The sequence below is a fragment of the Schistocerca piceifrons genome, chromosome X (assembly GCF_021461385.2).
Source record: "Schistocerca piceifrons isolate TAMUIC-IGC-003096 chromosome X, iqSchPice1.1, whole genome shotgun sequence".
NCBI lineage: Eukaryota > Metazoa > Arthropoda > Insecta > Orthoptera > Acrididae > Schistocerca > Schistocerca piceifrons.
In genome coordinates, this window is record NC_060149.1 from 748579738 (window position 1) to 748602968 (window position 23231).

Below are 23231 nucleotides of genomic sequence, written 5' to 3' on the forward strand. Positions count from 1 at the left end.
CATACCAAGCCTGTCCTTCATTCAAAAATGGTTCAAATGTCTCTAAGCACTATGGAACAACGTCTGAGGTCATCAGTCCCCTAGACATAGAACTACTTAAACCTAACTAACCTAAGGACATCACACACATCCATGCCCGAGGCACGATTAGAACCTGCGACCGTAGCAGCGGACTGAAGCGCCTAGAACCGCTCGGCCACAACGGCCGACCTGTCCTTCGTCATTTAAAATGTAATTATTAATAGGAGTGAAATAAAATATGAATTCACTACAGCTTCATGAAAATGCACTTGGTTTTTTCACTACATTACCTCTCAAATTTCATAAATTAAATAATGTGACCAATGATGAAAAACATACAGACTGAAAAATAAGTGTTAGCGGGACTCGTACCGTCGCCACGCCTACGGCCCACTTGCAACGCGTCACCGCTAACCACTTAACCACAACGACTTCGCAAAGATACATCAGTTACATAATATACGCGTAAAACTTCTTTTGCGATTCTCTCGGAATTTCCAGAGTATTGCACCCTACTACTTTCACACTATGTTATTTTAATGGCCTACTAATTTGCATAAAGTTTGAAGTAAACCCGTGATTCCAACCTTGTGGCCTCCCTTTGTTAGACAGAATTTATATCTGATATAATGAGTGGCAGCTTGCTCTGAATGTAGAAAAACGTAGGTTAACATAGACGAGCAGGAAAAACAACCCTTGAAAATGTAGATCAATATAGACGAGTAGGAAAAACAATCCAGTAATGTTAAAAAAAAAAAATGGTTCAAATGGCTCTGAGCACTATGCGACTTAACTTCTGAGGTCATCAGTCGCCTAGAACTTAGAACTAATTAAACCTAACTAACCTAAGGACATCACACACGTCCATGCCCGAGGCAGGATTCGAACCTGCGACCGTAGCGGTCGCTCGGTTCCAGACTGAAGCGCCTAGAACCGCTTGGCCACTCTGGTCGGCCAGTAATGTTCCAGTACAATTTTAATGATTTATTGCTTGACACAGTCACATTGATTAAATGTCCATGCATAACGCTGCATAGGGATCGGTAATGAAAAGAGGACGTGAGATCGGTAGTAGGGCCGGCAAATGGTCGACTTTGGTTTATTGGGATACTTCTAGTAAAGTGTAGCGCAACAAAATTAATGAGGAACTTCTTTGAAATACCGTCATTTTCTCTCAAGTTAGAAATCTGGCTCGAAGGTGCTGACAGCCTTCCTCTGTAATGGTGCAAAGCGAGGTGCCCTGCGACGTCACCCACCCACGAGCTCGGCAACGTTTCAAGCAGTAGCTTGTCGACATACACTCACACACACACACACACACACACACACACACACACACACACACACACACAAAATCCTCACTCCTCCGAGATGAAAATCGAACAGCGACGCTGAGCATTCAAATAATCACATGGTTTTCTTATCGGTAGCCAAGAAAAACATTTAGGACACACCGCTACTCAAAATAGTTGTCATAAAGGTTATGAATTAAACCACCCCTACCATCGGTACGTTCATTTTAACTCACCTCACGGTCAAAAGTGACAGTTCGCAGTGTGATATGCAAAAGGATGACGTTCTGGAAAACTTTAGACACTGCTGATACCCCCTGGCCAATTCAGCCCTTCCTAAGGACATCACGGAACTGCAACCCCATTGAACGTGATCTCAACCTTTTGTAATGTAGAGTGACGGCAAGCTTTGCTCCGGTATACGCAGTGAAACCCGTAATAACCGTTCAAATCCATTCGACAAAATTTGATCATGATTCAGAGCAGAGAAGGACGTCAATACTTTTTCATCCTTCCTTTTTGGCGCCCTCCTGTGGCGTTTGCACAGGGGTGTGCGACTTTGACACGCACACGAATAAAACGGCAAATGGCTCCTCTAAGACCTCTTAGTTCAGCAGCATCCTCGGTGTCACATGCGCGTATTTATTGGACGCATTAAAAATGTTCCTATTCAGAGACTCCCATCCAGTAATTCCGAGGTGCCGGCGAGTTGCTTTCTACATGAGTGCCAGCTCGCTGCGTGCGAAATCCGACATATGCCGAAACGTTTGTTTATAGCGCTGGCGCCTGGTAATTTGTGGATGGGTGTATCTGTACAGAGACATATTTAAAGCGCCCAATAAAAGTACTTGGGTGGCGCTGATGGTGGTGCCGGTATGTGGGTTCTTAGAGAGACCACTACTGTTTTATTCAAGTGCGTGTCAAAATCGTACGCACCTATGCACATGCCACGGGAGGGCGGGAAAAAGCACGGATGTAAAAGTATAGACACCCTTCTCTGTTTCGGATCATGTCCATATTTGGTCGAATGGTTTTGAGCGGTCCCTATGGGTTCCACGCCGCATACCAGAGAAAAAATTGCGGTTACGCTACACTCCAAAGGGTTCAGATGAAGTTCAACGGGGTTGCAGCTCCGTGAAGTCCTTAGAGAGGGGCTGTATCGTCCGGGGATTGTTATGAGTATCAAAAGTTGTCAAGAACCTCATCCTGTTGCATATCGCACTGGGAACTGGCATCTTCGACTGTGAAATGTGTGAAAATGAACGTGCCAAGGGAAGTGGTGGTTTCATTCACACCCCTTACGACAACTCCTTACGCCTTTTCGCATCGATTCTGAGCTGCAGTCTGTCCGAAATGTTTTTCTCGGCTACCCATGAGAAAACCGCGTGATTTTATTGCTGAGCGTCGCTGTTCGACTTTCATCTCAGAGGCGTCAAGGGAAGGAGTGAGATGTAAGGGGAAATGTGACAACTTTCCCATGGTGTGACACGTTCACAGTATCGTTGGGCAGAACTGAGGTGGAATGTGGTGCTAATGTAACGTCGTTAATCACCTACATCTCTCATGAAGTTCCGAGTTCTGACTTTTTTTTGCGTGTGTCGACATCTTGCTGTTTGAAATGTTGTAGAGCTCGTGGGTGACGTCGTAGGGTATCACGATTTTGCACCATTACAGAAGAAGATAACAGGTGCATTAGAGCCAAATTCTGAATCTCTGCGTTGCGATGTGAGGAGATGACGGGGTTTCTAAAAAGTGCCTTTTAATTGTGATAATCAGTATATAAAGGAAATCGCGAATAGAACTCTAGTGAAACTGTGTTTCATGTGTCTGAGATTCCCACCATGTCGGATTAAAGGAATACGTTGACGCAGTTCAGAGGCGTGCTGCTAACTTTGTTGCTGGTACTTTCGACTAGCACCTGAGCGGTTCAGAAATGTTTCAACGGAAGTGGGAATCCCAGGAAGCAAGACTGTGTTTTTTCCTCTAAACATTATTGAGAAAATTTAGAGAACTGTCATCTGCAGCTGGCTGCAGGATTCTACTGTCGGCAACGTACAGTTAGCGTAAGAACCACAAAAATAAGATAAGACAAATCAGGGCTGTTATGGAGGGGTATAGACAGTCGTTCTTCCCTTGCTTCATTTGCGAATAGAACAGGAAAGGAAATGACTAGCAGTGGTATAAGGCACCCTCAGCTATGTGGTGTATTTAGGTAGACGATAACGTCTTTTGGGGAACGATACGGGAATCTATTGTCCAATGATGTGCATCTGGTTATTCGACTGCAGGACCTTCTCAGGTCACCTGTAACTTCAGCACGACATTACATCACTTCTTCGGCTGCCGAATTCTATCAGAATGGTTTGAGGAGCACTTCACGTGCGTAATGATGCTTGTGCCCCCCTCCAGACATTCTGACCTCAATCCTGCTGAGACATCTGGGAAGCCACTGAACAAAACGTACACAGCTTGAACCAGCTGTGACCATTTTCCGTGAGTTGTGGACGGCGTTTGTGCAGTCATGGATTGGAATATCTCGCCAACGCTTTCGACGCCTCATGGAGTCAACGAAACGTCGGTTAGTCATCGTCATCTACATCTACATCCATACTCCGCAAGCCATGTTACGGTGTGTGTTGGAGAGTAGTTCTTGTATCACTATCTTTTCCCCCTCCCTCTCAGTTAATAACGTGTCGAAAGAATGATTTTCGGTATAGTTCCGAGTAAGCTCTAATTTCTCCGATTTTCTCGTATTGATCATTTCGCGTGACGGATTTGGGAGGAAGTAATAGGTTACCCAACTCTTCTTGGAAAGTAGCAAATGGTTCCGTGATGCACAACGTCTTCCTTGTAGCGTCTGATACTGAAGTTTGTTGAGCATTTCCGCGACGCTATCGCACTGAATAAAGGATCCCGTGACGGAATGTGGCGCTCTTAGTTGGATCTTTTCTGTATCTTCTATTACGCTGCTCGGGAAGAGTCCAAGACTGATTAATAATAAAAAAAAAAGAATCACCGTGACTCTGTTCTGCAAGCCACTTCTTTCTGTGATGCGTTACATTTACTTAAGATCCTCCCAATGAATCTCAGCCTGGAATCCGCTTTTTGTAAATTTTTATTATGTGGTTAATCCACTGTAGATTGCTCCGGGTGGGTTGCTCCTATTTTATGGTAGTTACTTTTTCAATGATTTGTTGCCAGTAGGATAATCGGGAAGTACACTACTGGCCATTAAAATTGCTACACCAAGAAGAAATGCAGATCATAAACGGGTATTCATTGGACAAATATATTATACTATAACTGACATGAGATTACATTTTCCGCAATGTGGGTGCATAGATCCTGAGAAATCAGTACCCAGAACAACCACATCTGGCCGTAATAACGGCCTTGATACGCCTGGGCATTGATTCAAACAGAGCTTGGTTGGTGCGTAGAGGTACAGCTGCCCATGCAGCTTCAACATGATACTACAGTTCATCAAGAGTAAGGACTGGCGTACTGTGACGAGCCAGTTGCTCGGCCACCATTAACCAGACGTTTTCAGTTGGTGAGAGATCTGGAGAATGTGCTGGCTAGGACAGCAGTCGAACATTTTATGTATCCAGAAAGGCCCGTACAGGACCTGCAAGATGCGGTCGTGCATTATCCTGCTGAAATGTAGGGTTTCGCAGAGATCGAATGAAGGGTAGAGCCACGGGTCGTAACACATCTGAAATGTAACGTCCACTGTCCAAAGTGCCGTCAATGCGAACAAGAGATGACCGAGACGTGTAACCATAGACACCCCATACCATCACGCCGGGTGGTACGCCAGTATGGCGATGACGAATACACGCTTCCAATGTGCGTTCACCACGATGTCGCCAAACACGGATGCGACCATCATGATGCTGTATACAGAACCTGGATTCATCCGGAAAAATGACGTTTTGCCATTCGTGCACCCAGGTTCGTCGTTGAATACACCATCGCAGGCGCTCCTGTCTGTAATGCAGAGTCAAGGGTAACCGCAGCCATGGTTTCCGAGCTGATAGTCCATGGTGCTGCAAACGTTGTCGAACTGTTCATGCAGATGGTTCTTGTCTTGCAAAAGTCCCCATCTGTGGACTCAGGGATCGAGACGTGGCTGCACGATCCGTTACAGCCATGCGGATAACATGCCTGTCATCTCGACTGCTAGTGAGTGATACGAGGCCGTTGGGATCCAGCACGGCGTTCCGTATTACCCTCCTGAACCCACCGATTCCATATTCTGCGAACAGTAATTGGATCGCCGCGCAGGATTAACCGAGCGGTCTTGGGCGCTGCTGTCATGGACTGTGCGGCTGGTCCCGGCGGAGGTTCGAGTCCTCCCTCGGGCATGGGTGTGTGTGTTTGTCCTTAGGATAATTTAAGTTAAGTAGTGTGTAAGCTTAGGGACTGATGACCTTCACAGTTAAGTCCCATAAGGTTTCACACACATTTTTGAGTAATTGGATCTCGACCAACGCGAGCAGCAATGTCGTGATACGATAAACCGCAATCGCGATAGGCTACAATCCGATCTTTATCAAAGTCGGAAACGTGATGGTACGCATTTCTCCCCCTTACACGAGACATCGCAACAACGTTACGCCGGTCAACTGCTGTTTGTGTATGAGAAATCGTTTGGAAACTTTCCTCCTGTCAGCACGTTGTAGGTGTCGCCACCGGCGCCAACCTTGTGCGAATGCTCTGAAAAGCTAATCATTTGCGTATCACAGCATCTTCTTCCTGTCGGTTAAATTTCGCGTCTGTAGCACGTCATCTTCGTGGTGTCTCAATTTTAATGGCCAGTAATGTAGTTATTCTCTGCAAAAGAGCAGAAATGGCTATTACTAATTAGGTGTATTTTATTCTGTAGCTCATGACGGTATAAGCAAGGGCAAGAGGAGAAAATAATAAAACTTTATTGACATCGAAGTCATTACAGGTGGAGTACACGGTTATTTTCACGAAGATTGTGGCCTTGTCGAAGAAGCGATTCTGGTATGCAGTCGAAGGGATTTAGGGAACTATGAAAAAAACCTGAGTCATCTGCGTTGCACATGAATCTGATCAGTTTCTCCTGTCTAACACCACTCCAGGCTACTAACCGCTAAGCCCCCTCACTCGATACTTGCACTTGTGTAGGTAAGCGACGTACGAACAGTGATACAAATTACCACTTCACTTTTCTTCTTATTGCACCACCAACATTGACAGTGAAAGGACAGAGCTGTGGTGTCTCAGTTCAATTATTTGCACTTACAGCGACGAGCTATAAACTGTGGTGACGGGTGGTAGACCTTGAGGACAAGTCAGCGGTGGAAGCTCGCCTATGGAAATGCCGTATATTTTATGTATGATTGCAGTCACGCCCTCGCAAAACTGTCGCGCATTATCTGTTGACAGTCAAGGCTGAACAACGAGAATAGAAACAGCAATATTATGAAAATCCTGCTGTATAAAGAGGTCCACAAATTCTTGTTGACACCGTGGAACTGAATGGATAACATTATCGGAGAGCATTATTAAGATAAATTTGTCGCTAATAGCTAGGCACCACCAAGGGACGTAGCTTAAAAGATTGTAATAGTAGGACATCCATACTACAAAATACGCCGTACGAGATGAGGAATCAGATCATTATCGCAGGAGGTAGTAATGTGTGTGGTTTCGAGGGCTTACGCCTGCAGTACACATCAGCAAAAGCAGAATGTCATTCCATCATTACCGTAACATGAACATGCTATTTTTCTGTTGATTTGATGTGACTGAAATAGATAAGGGGACAGGAGCGTATAAATGCGAAAAAATACCCTATCAAGTCACACATTTGTGACTGTTAACTAGTGTGGAAGCCATCTAGGGAAACTGTCTGCAGTGCCATGTACACACGCGTATTCAACGATGCGTGGTGGAAGATACATACTGTGAAAAGACAGTCGAGTTGATGCTGCAGTTAGGTCAGTTCAGGAGACAGTGAAATACATCGAAATCATGATCGTGTTCTTCCAGCACTTGGAAGACAGTTACAGCAGCGTGTCAAGTGGAATTGCCTTTCTGATGTAACCAAGGAAGGCCATCATCGTGTGCGGTTGAATAGGTCTCTGAAGGTGCGTTCGTTACCAAATCAGTGAAGAGAGCCTTCCACAAAGATTAGTAGTTACACTTAACGCCATGCAAACATCCCCTAGACTATAAATCTACCCCACCGGCTAGTATTCTTCCAGAAGTGGGTGTTCCGATGTTTCTTGCCTGATACGTCGAATCCCATCCATCTTACGCAGCTGAAAACGTGACTCATCTGAGAAGGTTATCTATCACCGATTCTGGTAATGTCGAACAAATGCAATCATCCATGCAAAACTGCAAGATAACACCCGTCTGCTTTGCAGCCTTGTACGCGGCAGGCGGGAATAACGGTCGTGATGAAAACAGGTGCAGTTAGCCCACAGTTCATTTGTGTGGTGAACTGTTCCAGCGTAACATTTCGCTTCATCTTCACTTATTAGGGTAGTCAATATTCACCTCTAGCATCAATGGTGCGTCGTGTTTCGCAGTTTCTGCTACGGTCAGAAACAATGGTACTGTTAAACCATTCACGATACGTTATCTCCACAGAGGCACAAGCTTTGTAGTTTCACAAATAATGCCTCTCCCCTCACCTCGGCCGGAAATACGATGATCATCCATTTTCAAAAATTCGAATAAGTAACTTCGTTTGCCCATGAAAGACTAGAGAGAAACGTATACAAACGACCTATCAGTCTCTTTACATACTTACTTCAGCATAGCACATCACATCATACATCTCATGAACCACGAGTTGTAGATGTCATATCTATTGCATTTCATTTCAAAGGCGCACCGTTTAGCAAAAGTTAATCGTTTTTCAGAGGCAACGATAGAGTGCTTAGGTCGGATGGTCTACGGCTAAAGCACTGTATTTACAGAGTTACTTAGTAGTGAGGAGCAGATTTTTAACACGTTTTTATTAAGTCGCTTTCTTGTCTATTTGTCTGTTCGCTGCAAATTTTGCATTGAGCTAGAGACTTGAAACTTTCAACACAGCTCAGAACTGGATATCTAATTCTTGCCTTCACGGTCTTTTCGTGAGACAAACGTAGGAGGAAGCAATACATTGGTTGACTCGGGTGAAGAGAAACTGAAACATACCTGAAATTTACACATGTCTCTGTTTAATCTCGTCAAAATGTCTGATCTCAAGTGAAAAATTTCACACACATACAAGACTAAAGAGTAGAAAATAATCGTTTAAATAAAGAAATCTTCTTACTATAACATGTTTTTAAAACGGATCAAAAAGTATAAAATAATTTCTCCTAGCCCCATACAGATTCCTAATCCCATACAGAAAGTCCTCAAAATTTGTGTTTGTGAATTTTTAATAATTATGACAACACTTGAAAAATTTAAAGCGAAAAACGTGAGCAAGAAATGTAGGGAGTAGCTGTCGCTGAGAAAAATTATACATCAGTTCGTATCATTTGCAGTGCAATAAAATTGTTAGTGACTTATGTGAACTATCCATGCATCAATTATCTATTGCATGCACCCCACGTTTCTCGATTTAAATTTTACAAGTGTTACCATAGCTAATAAAGAAATCACAAGCATGTATTTCATGACTATCTGTATGAGGTTAGGAATCTGTACGGACCTAGGAGAAATTATTATTATACATTTTTGCCCTTAAGACAGTGAATGAACTTGAATATAACATGATTATCCAATTTTCCCCCTTTTATTTTTTCTTCATCTTTTTCTCTTCCCAAAACCTTTTCATTCTTTGACTGTGTTCGTGTTTCCTTTGTTCCCTCCATATTTTCCCCGGTCTGTTCCTTTCTTTTACTTAAAATTTCGTATTCATAATTTTGTTTCTGAATTTGTCTCGTTCATCTATCATTTCTTTATTGACTCCTGCTTGTTTTAGGTCTTCTTCTATTTCATGAAACCAGTTGGTTTTTTTGATTGAGCTGTTGACTACATCAAAAATCCTCTTTGTGACTCTGGTGTTGTTCATTCTGTGTATGTGCCCAAAGAGTATTAACCAACATTTTCTGATTATGTCTGTTAGTCTGTCTGTATGTTCGTACACCATCTCTATGTAGTGCTCCAAAAATTTTTTGAGGGATTTTATGTTCTATCTTTTCTGTCTCTGTGATGACTGATGCTCCGATTGTGGTCGTTTCTGGTGCATAGAGGGCCTCTGGTAGTATAACTGTGTTGTAGTGCCTGAGTTTCGCCTTTCTTGAGATGTCTTTTTTATTGTAGTGCGTCCATGTAAGTTTGTACACTTTCTGTAGTGATTCTGTTCGTTCTGTATTGGATGCCTTGTATGATCCTCCTATTTGTATGTATTCTCCAAGATACTTGAATTTTTCCACTCTGTTATCCAATCCGTATTTTGTGTACATGACTTGTGTATTGTTGTTCTTTCTTTCCATATATTGTGTTTTCTCGTACGATATCTGTAACACCGTTTTAGCAGAGACTTCAAGTAAATATTCCAGGGCTCCTTGCGCTTCTTCTGTTATTTCTGAGTATTGTCAAGTCATCTGCAAATGCTACGCATTTTATGATCTGGCAGAAATTATTTAAGACTTTTTGGTCCGTTTTAAAAATGTGCTACATTATAATGTTTTTTATTTAAATAACTAGTTTGACTTCCGGGCACGTAATTTATGAATTATCTACAAGCAAGGTACGGCCCTGGCATCATTGCGATATGATTTAAGAGCCTTTTACAGATGGGAAATGCTCTCCATTTTTACGTTTTGAATCTCATCTCGGTTTTTACAAACGTTGTTAAGACGACAAAATTTTTGTGTTGCTTATACATGTCGCGCACATAAAGCGAAACAATTTGTAGTTTGATTTTAAATGAAGACAATATGTAAAATGAGTCTCTTCGTGATAGAAACATTCGCAGTCTCCTGTTAGCCTTGCATCATTCTCACGCATTTGGAAACAAAGGGGCTGTACAAACATTATTTCTTTTACGAGGAACATACGGAAACATAACGAATGAAGACTACGGTACCAAACTTTTCAACATATTTTAGCATCATGTACAGCTACAATGAAGCAGTGCTTTCTGTTCACTTTACAAAGGATAAACGTTGAAAATACTGAGTCGATGACTGCTAATGGTTATTAGTAAGAATCAACTAAGAGCTTATTGCAATAACAGATTTTGAACTGCGACTTATGTAAGGGATTATTCTCGCTATGTAACGTTTAGTTAACAGAATATATTAACAGAAAAAAGTAGACTGAAATACCGCTGGTGAGTAAATCTGAAACGTTGGCTGTTTCGAATGGTGATTTTGCATGTGCTGCTGATAAATGTGAGGTGCCAACATTAGCGCTGGAAGCCGTCAAGTGGTTGCAGTTATGAGTATAAAGGAAGGACGTTAGCTACAAGTCTCTGAGAAGACCAAGGTAACACTTAGAGGCAAGGATCTTAATTCGCCTGTCCTCCGTTTGTGGTTGTCCCGATCAAAATGCCTTTCTTATCTCACTTCATCGACTTACACTTACCTCGATTTAGGTTTTAATGAAGGCTATGACTCACTCGCTTTTATGAGAAGAAATTTGCGTCTACGACTCAGTCTTTTCAGCAGGATATAAGAAAACATTGCTAAGAACTTGTCTACTTATCTTGATAATGTTTCTTTTAATTTTTCTTAATGACTCTGGGGAAAATGAATGTAGTCTTCCTTATATAACTACATTAGCGTTTTACATGTGATCCCATTGCTACTGATATAAACATGAGAACTCGTTCCGCGGTGCAAATTCGGTACGAGAAGCAATTTAAAATAATCAGTGTTTGAAATTTTGTTTGCGTATCACGGAAAGGAAGGTCTACTTGTATATATATATATGGACATTCAGCCTCAAAAATGATCTATGATAAATGAAACGTTGCGTCGTTGTAAGTCCTCACGGATGTAAGCAACTTTTCGTATTGTTACCATATGTCAATTGAACACCCCATAAAAATTCGGAACTTACGACTGAGTATTCATAACTTTTTTATGGTAAAAGAGTTATCAGCTGTTTGGTTAAACTCTCCGTCATGGTGTCTATCATTATAGGCGGATGATGAAGAGGAGATGTTCTGAGATGTTCATTTTTGGTGGAACCGCTTCAGAATTCACTTGAAGTGATTTGAAAGCCCATGGTACATCTGAAGCACACTGGTTGAACATGATTACAAATACGTTTCCTCCAAATTATGCGGTTTTGTCTCATGATCGTATCAAAGTGGATAGTACTAGAAACTGTTGCTGGAGCGCAATTCAAACCTCATATAATCTATTTTTACATATAACTGATCCATGATATGCATCTACTCAGTAATCCCTAATTACGGGTTCTTCGTTTGTGATTTATCCGAAAGAATAATTGATTTTGGATTGTAGAAAACACTGGCCATGCTTTCTGGCAGATGAAATCGATTTACCGATTTCGTATTTTTTTCTTGTTCCTTTTGCCTTCATTGCTGTTCTGTTCTGGTTAAGTGACTTATTTACAGTATCAAATCAGCATACATTTTTGTTTGATTATTTTCAAAACAGCCCAAACATTGGTTCTCGATTTGATTTTTGGTTAGCCATCAACAAATGCGACATTCATCTTGTATAAAGCTTTCTTATGGTTAGTTCTTTAAGTAAAATGTTCTGTACTCTTTCTTCGGATATTCTGAAACGTCAGTTGTATTGCTCACTTCAACTGTTCATCGTCCAAAACCATATGACGCACTTTCTCGATATTATCATCTGATTTTGAAGTTTTGGAACGTTTTTACGTGCATCATCTTCAAGATAAGTAGAGCGATGTTAGATTTATCTACTCATTTCCAAAGTATTTAAAATGAGAGAATTAACTCCCTATTAACTTTCACCAACCATGCATGAATTTTCATGAGCAAAAATCGTCCAAGGGACAGCATTTTATGACGTACTACTACTATTACTACTACTACTAGTACTACTACTATTACCATTACTTTAATATCCATGTAAACAGAGTTAATCCCTAGATCAAGTTGACACTTGCCTTACGATATTGCTGAACATCCATGGATTCTACTTAAGTTGCATTTAATTGTTACTTGGCGGAGTTCTTGTCACCCTGCCCGCATACATAACGTACAGACAGCGTGCTGATAAATTCTAAGAAATTCAGACAGAAACAGATGGGCTTAGGTAGTCATTTCTAGCACGCAACATATGCGATTACGACAGGCAGGGAGCCAAAATTATAGTTACGAATTAATGTCAACGTTGCACCAAAGGTGCCCTGCATTGTAGTAGGATAAATGTAGAGCTCATAGTAAATTATTAGCATACCCTAGCTTTGCAGCGAGGGAGCAACTAATATAATGTACGTTTTGTGTGCAGGCCATTGGTCTGCAAGTACCGAGGACAGCGCTGAACTCCGGGACGCCTCCGCGAACAAGGCTTGCCGTGGACGCCGCACGCCGCCAAATCTGACGCTACATTCACCATGGTGAGTCAAACATATCTTTTTTTATCGATGATCTAAATATGTCCCCTCCAGGTGAACAGAAGTATTTTACTCATTAACTAAGATGATAGGCAAACCGGACAAAATTAGTCACCCCCAGGAGGCATCTCGCGAATACCTTGTGAAACACCCTCTACCCCATCTAATTGCTAGAAGGAGACTCCACAAGTTTCTTCAGATATGACATATCCAGTTTATGGCACTCATTGATGATTAAATCAAGAAAAGCTACCAAAGTGGGCGGATCTATGAGGGGCGTTCAAAAAACAATGCAACACATGTTTCCGTTGAAAAAAACGGAATTTATTGTGAGACGTCGTGAAATATTCCTGCTTCAGCCTCTACAGTTTCATGAACTTCCGATAGGTGGCGGCGCTAGACATAGTCTCCAAAATGGCATTTATGACGGAGATACGTTACAAACAGAGAAATCTGTCACTGAGTTCCTTTTGGCGGAAAACCAGACCATCGCAGATATTCATAGGCGCTTGCAGAGTGTCTACGGAGACCTGTAAAGTATAAAAACACCATGAGTCATTCCGCGAGGCGTCTGGCATCATCGCAGCAAGATCGCTCAAACCTGTACGATCTCCCGCATGCCGGTCTGCCGCACACAGCTGCGACACCTGCAGTGTTGAAACGTCTGGACACTCTCATTCGCGGTGATCGACGGATCACAATCAAACACGTCGTTCCACAACTGGACGTTTTTGTTGGTAGTGCTGACACAATCGTCCACCAGTTGGGGAACTCAAAGGTGTGTGTCTGCTGTGTTCGTCGCCGCTTAACGGAAGACCATAAAGAGCAACGAAGGACCATCTGTGCGGAATTGCTTGCGCCTTACGAGGCTGATTGTGATAGCTTTTTTGTCGAACATCGTCACAAGCTATGAAACATGGGTTCATCACTTCGAACCGGAAACAAAACGGCAATCCACGGAGTGGCACCACACCAACTCTCCTCCGAAAAAAAAGTTCAAAGCCGCACTAACAGCCGGTAAAGTCATGGCGACTGTCTCCTGGGACCTTGAAGGGTTCATTCTGTTTGATGTCCTTCCTAACTGTGCAACGATCGACTCTGAAGTGTATTGTGCTACTCTTAGGACACTGAAGAAACTACTTGAGAGTGTTCGTCGCCACAAAAATGCAGACGAACTTCTCCATGACACCGCAAGGCCTCACACAAGTCTGCGCAACCGAGGGGAGATCACAAAACTTCGTTGGACTGTTCTTCCTCATCCACTACACAGCTCGTATTTCGCACCTTCCGACTTCCATCTGTGTGGCAAAAAGAAGGATGTACTTCACGGGAAGAAGTAATGGAGAGGTTTTTGATGCAACAAGAAGTTGCCTCTGATGTCGACCAGTAGAGTGGTCCCATGCAGGCATACAGGCTTTCCCAATAACGCGGCGTAAGGTCGTCGAATTGAACGGAGATTCTGTTGAAAAATAGGCGAAAATGTGAGGAATAAGGTAGTGTATTGTAATCCTGAATAAAATCAACCTGCTTTCAGAAATAAATGTGTTACATTACTTATTGAACCTCCGTAGTAGACTGCTGCGTTTCATCAACTGTTCCATACAGACCAGCAATTGGCATTGTGAAGATGGGTTATTTAGTGGGCACTCGAAGGGTGATAGGATGCCTGAATGTTCGTAAAATCAGACACGTACGTGTGTACACATGCAGCCCTGTGAAAACGGCTGTTGTCATTGTGGAAGACGGGAGTGTCCACAGCATGCTCATCTCGACGGCTTAGTAGGAAGCGCCACAACAAGGCAACAGCATCATGAAATAAACATCCTGGTTAATCTGAATGAGCGGGCCTAGATCATGCTACGAGAAACACTCCCAGAACAGCAAAGAAACACCTCCGGCATAAACTACGAGGATGGGAGTATCCACAGCATGCTCATCTCGACGACTTAGTAGGAAGCGCCACAACAAGGCAACAGCATCATGAAATAAACATCCTGGTTAATCTGAATGAGCGGGCCTAGATCATGCTACGAGAAACACTCCCAGAACAGCAAAGAAACACCTCCGGCATAAACTACGAAGCAGGGAGTGTCCACAGCATGCTCATCTCGACGACTAAGTAGGAAGCGCCACAACAAGGCAACAGCATCATGAAATAAACATCCTGGTTAACCTGAATGAGTGGGCCTAGATCATGCTACGAGAAACACTCCCAGAACAACACAGAAACACCTCCAGCATAAACTACGAAGCAGGGAGTGTCCACAGCATGCTCATCTCGACGACTTAGTAGGAAGCGCCACAACAAGGCAACAGCATGATGAAATAAACATCCTGGTTAATCTGAATGAGCGGGCCTAGATCATGCTACGAGAAACACTCCCAGAACAGCAAAGAAACACCTCAAACACCTCCGGCATAAACTACGAAGCAGGGAGTGTCCACAGCATGCTCATCTCGACGACTTAGTAGGAAGCGCCACAACAAGGCAACAGCATGATGAAATAAACATCCTGGTTAATCTGAATGAGTGGGCCTGGATCATGCTACGAGAAACACTCCCAGAACAGCACAGAAACACCTCCGGCATAAACTACGAAGCTGGAAGTGTCCACAGCATGCTGATCTCGACGACTTAGTACGAAGTGCCACAACAAGGCAACAGCATGATGAAATAAACATCCTGGTTCGTGTCAACGGTAACCTGAATGAATGGGCCCAGGTCATGCTACGAGAAACATTCCCAGAACATCACAGAAATACCCCCGGGAAAAAACTAAACCCTCCACCCACTGAGGCTTAAATGCTTCGTTCGGGTTTCTGTGGACTTGAGACCTTGGATCGTTTTAAAAGTGGCAAAATCGCGACTCATCAGGTCACATCGTAGTTCCACAGCCAGCTACTGTCCATTTTCTGCATTGTTTGGCCCACTGAAAACATTCAGCTCTATGTGCCACTGTAAGCAATTTCTTTTCACGAGGCACCCGACTCCAGATGTTCACTGCACGCAGTTCTCTTCACAGTACTCGCTCGGGAACTGGTTGAGGTGATTTTGCATTCACTACCAGGAGCAAATTTCGTCAGGTTTGCAACCGATTGTCATTGACAAGGTGTGACACAAGCCCCCGACCTCTCTCGGTAAGGATACTGTTACTGTCACTTTTTTTACATCGCATTGCATGGCTGCGAGTGGTACAGCATTCCCTGTGCATACGTTGTAGATGCGGCGTTGATGAACAACGTGGGCAACTTCATTTAGTTGTTGTCATAGAACGTCCAAGCACGATATCTCCGTTCCGCCATTTTGCCACGTATCCACGACAACCCATCCCACTGAGCTGATTCCACACAGCCAACAGCCACATGCACATCATTCACTGTCACGGCTTAACGTCGGCAGTGGAGAATAACATGATCGCATGCAAGGACAAAACAGCATCGATGATAGCTTACAATGTTTCAGCTGTGTATTCATTACTAATGATAGTTAAAGTAGTGACATTAGTCTTCACTTTGAGCAAATATTATATTTCAGTTATAAAATCGAATCGAAATTTGAAAATACACTCTACGAGAAAAAAAGAAAAGAAAATAAGTGTAAGTAGGCTGTTTAGGTTTTTATGCTGGTAACGCCACGTAGTGCTCTGTATGAAAATCGCTGACTGCGCTGTGTGCAGTCTGTGGCTGGTTGGACACATTGTTGGAATATTCGCTTGTGTAGTGATGGGCCGTTGGATGTGAACAGCGCGTAGCGTTGGGCAGTTGAATGTGAGGCGCCAGCAGTGGTGGATGTGGAAAGAGAGATGCACGATCTGAACGTGTGTACGTCAGAAAAAGGAAATTTGTTTCATTGGATTATATATGTATATTATGACTTTTGAACGCTATTAAGGTAAATACATTGTTTGTTCTCTGTCACAATCTTTCAAATCAAATGGCTCTGAGGTCATCAGTCCCCTAGACATAGAACTACTTAACCCTAACTAACCTAAGGACATCACACACATCCATGCCCGAGGCAGGATTCGAAACTGCGACTGTAGCAGTTGGTTCCGGACTAAAGCGCCTAGAACAGCTCGGCCACCGAGGCCGGCTAGAGGCGGCAGACCGCTTTATTAACTTGCTCAAATTGTAAAGCTCTTTCTCTTGAATAAATCAGCCAATTTTTCTGAAATTGTAATCATTTGTTTGCCTGTACACGTACATCACATCTACCTAATCCCGTCCCATTCGGAGAATTAATTCGTGGTGTGTCGTTTTCTGTCTTAGAATGTATGATGTATGAGACAGAGACGAAGAATGCGGCGGATGTTTGTGACGGTCCGCTGGGGTTGGTCACTAGATTCCGTACGAAAGTTGTCAGACAATGATGTTATGGCTGCCTTGTTGGAGGATTTATAGGGAGGGATTTATGCCATCTCGGTGAAAGCATGTGCCACACAATAAGGCAGACATCTTCGTAAAATACTGAGTTGTCTTTGCAGGGTATTAAGAGGTTTCTCACTGTTCACTCTCGCTGCTGTCTCCAGCCTTTCTATAGTATAAAAACCATGTCAGCACAAACATCTTCGAGACTGGATTACTACAAAATAGAAGAAAGTTAAGATGATGGTTTTAATACTTCGAGTGTTGTAAATAGTTCCATCCCACTCGAGTACAACGCACAGGACGTTCGTACATCCATGTGAAACTGTTCTTTAGGATGTTCTTCAACGCGTGCGTCACATTCTCAACTTCCTCGTGTTGAGACCCGTTCTGCTCTTAGTCGACCAACACCAAGCCTTGTCAAAAATGATGATTATTCCAGAAAAGTATTATCCGCGTTTTTAATTTTCCATCAAGTCACGACAGGCGTCCACTCATCGTTGTTGTTATTTAGGAGTAAAGGTGTGCCAGTCACACTTTGCACACACTTTCCTCTTCTTTACAACATTCTAGTGAATGTCTTGAACACTTGATTTCGAGAAACTGAGTTCGTTTCTCCTCTGCAATTTGTGACACAATAACGTTGAAACACTACAGCTGCACGTCCACCACCTAACGTTGCTTGCTCACAACTGACTGCTCGAATGCACATTTGCTGTTTACAGTTGTTAGTTCAAGCTACTACCGTGGTTACTGGGCTGACGTGGCTTTTACAGCAGGAATAAGATAAGTCACGAAACTTTTTGGACGGACGATATAAAGGAGACGCACAGGGAAAAAAAGCACGCAAAGAAACCAAATATGCAGCTACGTTACAGACTGCAATTTTCATTTGCAGCCTCTTGTTGTAACTGGCACTTGAAGCAGCAGAGCGATATAACAACGGTGAACGCAAGTCAAGTGACCAAGTTCGTACGATGTTTGCTTTTTGGGGTAGTAACGTTCCTGTAAACAATATGTGTCAAACACATTGTTATTTTGATCCGTGTATCCCCTCTCAAGAAATCTACAAAATAAAGATAAATAAACATTCGTAGCTGATTGTGTTATGTAACTACATATTTTTATCCTTTACGTCTGCTCACTTGGGCGGCCAGTGTGGCCGAGCGATTGTAGGCGCTTTAGTCTGGAACCGCGCGACCGTTACGGTAGCAGGTTCGAATCCTGCCTTGGGCATGGATGTGTGTGATGTCCTTAGGTTAGTTAGGTTGAAATAGTTCTAAGTTCTAGGGGACTGATGACCTCAGATGTTAGGTCCCATAGTGCTCAGAGCCATTTGAACAATTTTTTCTGATCACTTGATAAAAGTAAACTTTTAAAAATTACGTTGCCAGCGTTTACATACTTTATTTTATCGTTACATATTTATGTATATTTCACTATAAATATATGTTTTTACATATTTTAATTGCATGCTACATAAAATTGGATAGCGTATTTTTTTACTCCACTACATATTTTCCCACATATTCAGGAGGCCGTACCCTTGAACAAATATCCGATTCCGACCTACCATAAAATCTGAATACACGAAATGACTTACCTCGCGCGTGCAGCAAGCAGATCGGGTGCTGTATGAATTCTCAACTTCAGCAACATAGACTTATTCATGCGAACACAAAAAACAAAACAGATCAATCGTGTAGCAAATGTTATTGTTGCAGATGGAAAACGCTCCAAACTGTATAAATGAATTTTTCCATTATATGTTCTATGCTACTGCTGCTGTGAACATTCCGTGGGACAAACTTACGGAGCCTGAATATCGCTCATTTCTACAAAAGTATTATCGGCAACGGATTCCTTATGAATGAACATTAAGGAAAAGGTATTTAGGTTTTTGCTGCCAGGAGGCTCTGAAAAGAGTGCAATGCTCTATAAGTAACCGCCACATTTGAATAACCGTTGACGAAGCAACGGACGTATGGGAACATTTCATTGGCAATCTCGTTGTTGGTAAACTTGATGCAGAAGAGACTTCAGAGCCGTTACTGATTTTTCGCAAAGTGTTGAAAGGTACAAATCATTGATCGGTAGCTCGCTTTGTGAATTACAGTATCACAGTGATGTGGCCTGATGTAATTCAAGGGGAAAACGTTGTTATGTATTCGGATGCTGCCTATATGCTGAACGTGGCAATGCCACATGTGTATTCTGTCCGCATTGAATTCACTTCACCTGTCTGTCTCATACAATGCAACGTGTCACCTTATATGTGTGTGGCAGCTACCGTAATGTAAATAAGATAGCCGGCCGCGGTGGTCTCGCGGTTCTAGGCGCTCAGTCCGGAGCCGCGCGACTGCTACGGTCGCAGGTTCGAATCCTGCCTCGGGCATGGATGTGTGTGATGTCCTTAGGTTAGTTAGGTTTAAGTAGTTCTAAGTTCTAGGGGACTGATGACCACAGATGTTAAGTCCCATAGTGCTCAGAGCCATTTGAACCATTTTTTTGTAAATAAGATAATTTAAGATGCCAAGAAAATGTTTTTCAAAGCCCCTTATCCGGTGTCTTTCTATATAGGGTGTTAAAGAAGTATTCCATATTTTGGGAGGTGGTAGCACGGACGAAAACATGACAAAATGTCCGGTAAACACCTAAAATGTATACCTTAAGAGCTGAGAGCATTTTTGCGTCTTTTCTGCTGCAAGCTATTTGATATTACGAGCGATGTACAGAATGCAGTAAACACCTGTTAGTGCTGTTGTGATACATAATATTCACAGTTCTGATTATTTACCAGTTTGTGTTTCGATAAGTTTGTGAAACGCTTGTACATTGAAGTTTTATCTTTGCGCTTACCAGGATTGTCGAAGCCTATTATTCCACACAGGAAACGGCAGAATGACATCCTAATCTAATCTGATCATGTCTAACATTCCAGTGGAATAATAGGCTTCCTGGCAGGTGCAAAGATAAATCTACAGTGTGAAGCATTTCACCAACTTATCTAAACACAAACTGGTTCTATGAGAAATAACGTATGCACTGCACTTACCCAGAACTGTGAATACGGTTTACAGTAACGACACTAACTGCTGTTTGCTGCAGACTGTCTCCATGGACAATAGGAGAGAAATGTGTCATTTGTTTACTGCACTCTTAGGTCGTTCGTAATAGCAAATACCTTGCTGTGAAGGAGATGGGTTTCACACAAGCGAAGACGAACAAGTGCTCATAATTCTTAAGTTATGAATTTTAGGCCCCATATTTACTGGACATTTTTGTCTTGTTTTGCTCCATACTAGCTCCTCTCAAAGTATGGAATACTCTTTTTTAAACACCCTGTAGAGAACTGCTACTGAAACTAGTGTTGATAGCTGAGTCTGTCCTAAAGGGGTGGGGTACATGGATTGGAGTCACTGGCTTTTATAATGAACATTTTCAATCCGTGATATTCGTGTTTGATTCATGACTGAGAGAATCTTCTGTTTCAGCAGTACGAGAGGCTCAAAATGGTTTCACTGAACCTAAAATCGAAAATGCTCTGACGTACGTCTATAGCAACTTGGGATTCCTTACTATTAGCATTATAGAATTTGAATCTGTCGGGTTGCCTTTGCAGAAAGCGTTAGAAGCTTTTGAGAATGTCAAATGCTCGCTGACTGACATTAGAGGTGATATTGGACAGAATGTAGTGAGTAAGTGTGATGCTTAACCAACTTCGATTCCATGAGGAATATAGTGTAACACCAATATCGATTGTAAGTAGTTTATACTGTGCAATTATGTGTATGTGACTATGAAGTGTGTATAGTATAAAAGGTGTAGGGGATCCCCTCCACTTGGTGCGCGTTAAAAGGTGGATTTGGTGGTCAATCTGGGCAGCTACGGGGTGAGCACGCTATGCACTCAATGGCTAGCCGTTGTACGGTTAACATCGATGGGCCAAGTGAGGCATTTGAAAGTCACTTTATATTGAAATTGCCTCGGATGTGGTTTCGGCTGATGTATGGGGCTCTTGGTATTATGGAATGGCTCTAAAACGTGGATAATACGTCGCCAAGAAGACTTTATAAACAGCATTCAGCACCAAGAGTGTGAAACCAGATAGCCGCCACGTGCTTGCCACCAGTATTGTGCCACTGCCTCGCCAACTTTAGGAACTCAGATATGTATCGTAGTATGGACCTGAATGAAACTTCCTGGCAGATTAAAACTGTGTGCCGGACCGAGACTTGAACTCGGGACCTTTGCCTTTCGCAGGTAAGTGCTCTACCATCTGAACCACCCAACCACGACTCACGCCCCGTCCTCGCAGCTTCACTTCTGCCAGTACCTCGTCTCCTACCTTCCAAACTTCACAGAAGCTCTCCTGCGAGACATGAATGGATGCAGGTGATCATATATGATGCTTACGTATGTTTCACCTGTCAAATTCATATATAGACATATCAGGGGTCCCGTATCACTCTAAATGCATAGAGCCTCCACCAGCTTGAACAGTCCCTTGCTGACATGCAGGGTCCATGGTTTCATGATGTTGTCTCCATACCCATACACGTCCATCCGCTCGATACGATTTGAATCGAGACTCGACTGACCAGGCAACATATTTCCAGTCATCAGCATCCAGTGTTGGTGTTGACAGGCCCTGGCGAATCTTAAAACTTTGTGTCGTGCAGTCATCAAGGGTACACGAGTGAGCCTTCAGCTTCGAAAGCCCATATCGATGATGTTTCGTTCAACAATTCGCGCACTGACACTTGTTGATGACTCAGCTTTGAAATCTGCAGCAATTTTCGGAAAGGTTGCACTTATGTCACCTTGAGCGATTCTCTTCAGTCGTCATTGGTCCCATTCTTTCAGTATCTTTTTCCTGCCCCAGTGATGTCGGAGATTTGATGTTTTACCGGTTCCTGATATTCGCGGTACACTCGTGAAATGGTCTTACAGGAAAATCCCCACTTCATCGCTACCACGGAGGTGCTGTGTCCCATCGCTCGTGCGCCGACTATAACACCAAGTTCTGATTCACTTAAATCTTGATAACCTGCCATTGTAGCAGCAATAACCGAGCTAACAATTGCACCAGACACTTGCTGTCTTATATTGGCTTTGCTGACCGCAGCGCCGTATCCTGCATGTTTACATATCTCTGTATTTGAATACGCATGCCTATACTAGTTTCTTTTGGGCTTCAGTGTTACTCCTCTAAGTGGAACATGGTACCATCGCTTCACCCCAGAAAGGGTACAGCAATCTAAATGATCGGTGAAAGCCGCTGCTTCTGATTATTCCCACATTTAAATTAGTGACTGGAATTTGTTTCGAGCGTAATGAAGGGCTTATGGCAGCCATAGATAGGTATCTTGCAGGTCTGTAATAATTCCACGTCTGGGATATATTTTAACTGGACGTGCATTGAAAAATCAGTCTTTTTGACGTCTGTTATTTCCTGTACCCGTGTACACATTCATAGGGAAGCATAGAGAAAATATCATACTGTTTTTGCAGATTGTATTGCTTTTCCACAACTAGTATGGTAGTTCCGATATGTCCAAGACAGTAATTTATTTTCACCCGCGTATGATTTAGCATTTTCTGGGCTGTTTTCGCTGGTATATTATTTACTACTGTACATGAAAATAACTACTGTCTTGTATTGTCAAAGCCATGAGGTATCTATTTTGCAGCTCTTCATAGCGTTCGACAACTCGTATTTCCATGTTCTATGTGTGTGTCCTAGGACGAATATACGGAGTGTGACGAGTTTTAACTTACCTATACTCGGAATATCTTTGTATCAAGATACTCACCTTTTTACTCAACTAGTCTGCTGTACCAAGTGATAAACAGCAAGAGCAGTAGATCATAATAAATATGTTAATTAGAAAGACTGGAGTAATCTCATTTGACAGAGAGATGCAGAAGATATTTTCACGAGTGGAAGAAATTATATGAACGCTGGACTACAATACCAACGATATCTACATCTACAGTTCTACT

The 23231-nt window shown here is 42.7% G+C and overlaps 1 long non-coding RNA gene across 1 annotated transcript in view; it reads left to right on the forward strand.

The window, feature by feature from the left end:
• The window catches only part of LOC124721757, a 436081-nt gene that overhangs the window by 217810 nt on the left and 195040 nt on the right, over positions 1-23231 (forward strand). Inside the window, exon 3 of the long non-coding RNA XR_007006390.1 lies at positions 12755-12863. This is a non-coding gene — a long non-coding RNA (uncharacterized LOC124721757). The remainder of the gene's footprint in view (positions 1-12754; positions 12864-23231) is intronic.